This window comes from Hemiscyllium ocellatum, chromosome 2 (genome assembly GCF_020745735.1).
Source record: "Hemiscyllium ocellatum isolate sHemOce1 chromosome 2, sHemOce1.pat.X.cur, whole genome shotgun sequence".
In the NCBI taxonomy this organism is placed as follows: Eukaryota; Metazoa; Chordata; class Chondrichthyes; order Orectolobiformes; family Hemiscylliidae; genus Hemiscyllium; species Hemiscyllium ocellatum.
Genome location: NC_083402.1, coordinates 82,252,315 through 82,258,314, shown reverse-complemented (window position 1 = coordinate 82,258,314; position 6,000 = coordinate 82,252,315).

Genomic DNA, 6,000 nt, shown 5'->3' with positions numbered 1-6,000 from the left:
GTAGCTGTAGCTCCCCTTTGACCCCACTAGGATTGGTCACCTTTGAATTTCGAACATGGTCATTTGCTTGAAGTACACAATATGTGTTTGCCACACAAGCTGCTGGCACATACGGTCAGTGTGACACTGACACAGAGAATGATACTGTACAGTAACTTCTCCGTCCTTTTGAATCTTCAGTGCCCTGTACCTGACAAACTGTCTGCCTAGCCCCTTGTGCTAAAAATTAATGCAAGTCACAGAGGCTGGGAGCCAACTGGGCAGAAAGTAAGTACTAAGAAAGTAAGCCGACAGCCATAAAATGTATCCTGTGCAGATGCACAAATGCATTATGCGTCCCTGCATTCAAAGCAGAAGAATTCCAGTCATATGTGCTCTTTCAAGTCTAAAGTCAAATCCTGAATGCTGACATGGTGTGAGAATTGACCAAAAAGTGGTCATGATGAGGTGTTGAGGCTGCTGATTTGGCAAAGGTTTGTTGGGGTTAGTATCCACAGAGTGTGCAGGCATGTTGTGCTGAAGACAGAGTGATCCAAAAGCCTGGATAAACAAGCAGCAGGCTGCTATCTAATCTAACTTACAGAAATTGATACATCTAGTAGGAGAGGAAAATTGGGAGTTGTGTGGAAATGAGGCTAATTTACCTAAAATTGAGATGCAAATAGATGCAGATAGATGGAAATAAAGCAGTCACTGCTCAGTAGCAAGATTTTGAACTCACCATTCAAACCTGAAGGGAAAAAATCAAAAACATTTCTCTCAACATCAATAACCTAATTTTTTTCATTAGTCATATTTTCTCCTTTCCTGCCATTGCCCATGTCGCTCAACAGTGCAGAAAATTCCAACCATTTTAGCAATATTTCTGTGCACCTTCCCTTAAAGGAATACCCTCTCTTCTTCGGGAGAATACTTTGGCTGTACTTTTTGAATGGTAAACAATACTAGTGGGGAGCCCTCCTGTGAGAAGATGCTACAGATAACTTTGACGAATAGAAAGCAGGCCCAGGGTGGTCTGTGAACATTATAAACATGTAAATGTGAAAATTGCATGGCTCCCTCCTCAATCTGTAAGGGTGTAGTAAATTTCATATCAAAAACCAACAGAACTGAATATTTAACCCACTGCAGTTTTTTGGTGCCATGCGTAATTTAGGGGTATTCATTAATCACCAACAGCTATCCCATCATGTTCCTAGGAGGGATGGGGGGGGGGTGGGAAATAAACTGCATGTTAATGGATTGGTAGCATTTACTATTTATTGGCTGATTCTGTTAAATATGGCAACAGTGATCTGCTTGATGTAGCTGTGCGTCGTAAACACAGATATATAAGGAAATATCCTTTATAGAGGCCTGGATTGAGCCAGTGGCAAAGAAGTTCATCCATCAATGAACACTAAGAGGCATCAAGAGCTTGTAGCTATTAGGTGCAGCCTATTGGTGTGGTGGGTCCAAATCTTAGTTGGATATGGCTTGCAGTGAGAGGTCCATGCCCTGGCCATTGATTATACTTTTACAGGTCTGCCTAATATTCCCTTTGCTCCACATTTTGCTCCTTCCAAATCAAAATGGATACGATAGCGCAGAACAGGCCTGGTGAAAACCAAATGAGAGGTATATTGCCTAATTTTGGTTTACAGTTTCAGGTTGAATACAGTATACCTGGTACATTGGGGCCTGGGAATTAGGTTCACTCAGGACCATTATCTCAAATTCCATCTGGACACTCAGGATTAGTGTTATCAAAAATCCCACTTAATGCCTGCTTGTTTGTACTATATCCACAATCATCCTCTCCACCCAGCACTGATGCTCACCAGCAGCTATAAGATGCACTGCAGAAATTCACCAAAGGTCCTCAGGCAGCATCTTCCAAACCTATAACCATTTCTGTCTAAATGGCCAAGGACAGCAGATATATGGTAGCATGACTACCACTAAAAAATTCCCCTCCAAACCACTCGCCATGCTGTTTTGGAAATATATTGGCATTCCTTCATAATCGCTGGGTCAAAATCATGTAATTCTATCCCAAACAGCACTGTGGGTCAACCTACAGCACATAGACTGCAGTGGTTCAAGAAGGTGGCTCACCACCACCTTCTCAAGGGCAACTAGGGGCAGACAATTAAATGCTGGCCAGCCAGCAATGTCCACATCCCACGAGTAAATTAAAAAAAAATCTTGATACCTTTCTTCACTTCCAAACATGTTTCCAGTACATCACCAGAGGAATCTAATGGCTAGGGATCCAGGTTACAGAACAGAGATCCAGCAACAGTCACTAAGCCATGACTAAGTGCATGGATTTAGCGGGAAACCTCAATCTCAGGAACCTTCTGCTGACCTACTTCTGTCAGGATTAGGATGCAGAACACATAAAGCACTCAGATCACCTGTGAGATGTATTCAAATAAAAAGCACATGCCAAAAAGGCATAACTTATTCTGGGAATTACATTTAATTAAACTTTGTGTCATCTGTGCCCATTTGGTTTTAACCAAGGACATAAAGGACAGGACATTAGTGGACAAAGGAACTGACACCCATACAAACTTATTTATTTACAAATATGAGCAAGAGAAGGCAAACCTCTATCCTGCTGTAATTATTTAATAAAATTGCAGCTGACTTGTGGACTTAACACCTATTCCCTGCTTTCTCCTTATATCCTTTGGCTCCCTTCTCAGTCAAGAACCTATTGATCTCTGCCATTAAAGTATTCAATGACTCTGCCTCAACCACTATCCAGGAAAAATCCATAGATATGTATTCCTCTGAGAGGAAAGAACAGTCTCTACATCTCTGTCATAAATGGGAGATCCTTATATTTAAACTTTGGCCCTCAGTTCTAGTTTTTCCCACAAGAGAGTACAACTTTTCAGCATGCGCCATGTCATGTCCCTTGAGGAACTTATATGCTTCAATAAGATCACCTCACATTCTTGAAAATTCCAATGACTACTGGCATAATCTGTCCAACATTTCTTCAAAGATTAATTCCCTCATTCCAGAAATCAGTCAACTGAACCTTTTCTGAATGGTTTCCGATGCCATTAAGTTCTTTCTTAAATAATAAGATTGGAATTGGATACTATACTCTAGACACGGTTTTACCAATACTCTATGCAATGGTAGATAAGTGTCTTGACTTAACCATTCCATTCCCCTTGCAATAATTGACAACATTCCATTTGCCTTCCTAATCACTTGCTCCTACTGGTATGTTAACATTTTCTTTTTCTTGGACCAAAGCATCTCAGTGATGCAATTACTTCCTATATAAAAAAACATGCTCCTATTTTATTCTTCCTGCGAAGTGGATAAGTTCACATTTTCCCATATTATAATCCACCTGCCAAATTTTTGCTCACTGACTTAATCTATCTGTATCTCCTTGCTGACTCTGAAGTCCTCTTCATAACTTACTTTCCAACCTTTTTGTCAGCAAATCCAATCTTTTTGTCAGCATACATTTGGTCCCGTTCTCCAAACCGTTAATATTATGTTTCACCTCAGGTGAGAAAGCGTCATAGCTCTCCTCTTGGTTAGTTGCAATAATTTTACAAAATGTTTACATACCAATCACACTTGGAGTCATGGAGATGTACAGCACAGAAAGAGACCCTTCAGTCCAATTCGTCCATACAAACCAGGTATCCTAAAGTAATCTAGTCCCATTTGCCAGCACTTGGCCCATATCGCTCTTACCCCTTCCTGTTCATGTACCCATCCAGATGCCCTTTAAATGTTGCAATTTTATTAAATAATTAAGCCTCCACCACTTCCTCTGGCAATTCATTCCATACACGTACCACCCTCTGCGTGAAAAAGTTGCCCCTGAGGTCCCTTTTAAATTTTCCCCCTCTCACCCTAAACCTATGCCATAAAGTTCTGGACCACCACCCCCACCCCAGGGAAAAGACCATGTCTATTTAATGTACCCATGCCCCTCATGATTTTATAAACCTCCTGAATGTCACTCCTCAGCCTCCAATGCTCCAGGGAAAATAGTTCCAGCCTATTCAGCCTCTCCTTATAGCTTAAACCGTCCAACTCTGGCAACATCCTTGTAAATCCTTTTTGAACCCTTTCAAGTTTCACAACATCCTTTCGAAAGGACTGAGACCAGAATTGCACGCAAATTCCAAAAGTGGCCTAACCAATGTCCTATACAGCCACAAGTCCTCCCAACTCCTATACTCAATACTCTGACCAATAAAAGAAAGCACCTTCTTCACTGTCATATCTACCTGTGACTCCACTTTCAAGCAGCTATGAACCTGCACTCCAAGGTCTCTTTGTTCAGCAACACTCCCCAGGTCCTTACGACTAAGTCCACACCACAAAATGACATGACCCGCTCTCACTAGTATCCTTACATGCAGATAAGGAAGGACACCACTTTGGCTGGGACAACACATCCATCTTAGGACAAGCCAAACAGAGACATGCACGAGAATTCCTAGAAGCATGGCATTCCAATTGGAACTCTATCAACAAACACATCGAGTTAGACCCCATCTACCATCCCTTGAGAAAAATAACAGAAAATGACGTCACCACAGGAAATGACATCACCAACCCAAAGAAACCCAAACATATAATTAGAAAGCAGGAATCATGTACACTGTTTCATCTGAGGCCCACTGACGATGTTACCTAGTAGGGTGACAAGACGTCTGGAAATGAATCTCCCAGCTCAGCAAGCAAACCTACATCCAGAACCTCAACCTGAGCTACAAATCTTCTCAAAACTTGCTACTAAATGTTTAAATCCTGCCTTGATTTGCCTTTCCAAAATGCAGTACCTCACAATTATCTAAATTAAACACCATCTACCCCTCCTTGGCCCTTTGGCTCATCTGATCAAGATCCCATTGTAACCTTCTTTACTCTCCACTACTCTTCCAATTTTGGTGTCATCTGCAAACTTATTAAATATTCCTTCTATGTTCACATCCAAATCATTTATATAAATGATGAAAAACATTGGACACAACTCTGATCCTTGTGGCACACGACTGGTCACCAGAGTCCAGTTTGAAAGGCAACCCTCCTCCACCACTACCCTCTGCCTTCTACCTTTGAGCCAGTTCTGTATTAAAATTGCTAGTTCTCCTTGTACTTCAATTGATCTAACCTTGCTAACCAGTTTACCATGAGGAACCCTGTCGAATGCCTTACTGCAGTCCACATAGATCAAGTCCACGCTCTGCCCTCATCAATCCTCTTTGTTACTGCAAAAAACTCAATCATGTTTGTGAGATATGATTGCCCATGCGTAATGCCACGTGTGGACTATCGCTAATTAGTCCTTACCTTTCCAAATGCGTGTAAATCCTGTCCCTCAGGATTCCCTCCAACAACTTTCTCACCACTGATGACAGGCACACCGGTCTATAGTTCCCTGGCTTGTCCTTACCACCTTTCTTAAATAGTGTCACCACATTAGCTAACCTCCAATCTTCCAGCACCTCATCTGTGACTATTGATAATACAAATATCTCAGCATGGAGCCCATCAATCACTTCCCTAGATTTCCACAGAGTTCTAGAGTACACCTGATCAGGTCTGGGGATTTATCCACCTTTATGCATATTTAGACATCCAGCACTTCCTCCTCTGTAATATGGACACTTTTCAAGATATCACCATCTATTTCCCCACATTCTATATCTTCCATGTCCTTGTCCACAGTTAACACTGTTGTAAAATCCTTGTTTAGTATAACCCCCATCTCCTGTGGTTCCACATATAGACTACCTTGCTGATTGTTGAGGGGCCCTATTCTCTCCCTAGTTACCCTTTTGTCCTTAATGTATTTATAGAATCCCTTTGGATCCTCCTTAACCCTATTTGCCAAAACTATCACATGTCCCCTTTCACTCCAATTAAAATTTAAGAAGATCAAAAATGAAGATGCACTAATTCCAAGGTTTCTCTAAGTTTTCTTTCATACGATGATGGTTGCTGACATTGAAGGAGAGAGATGAC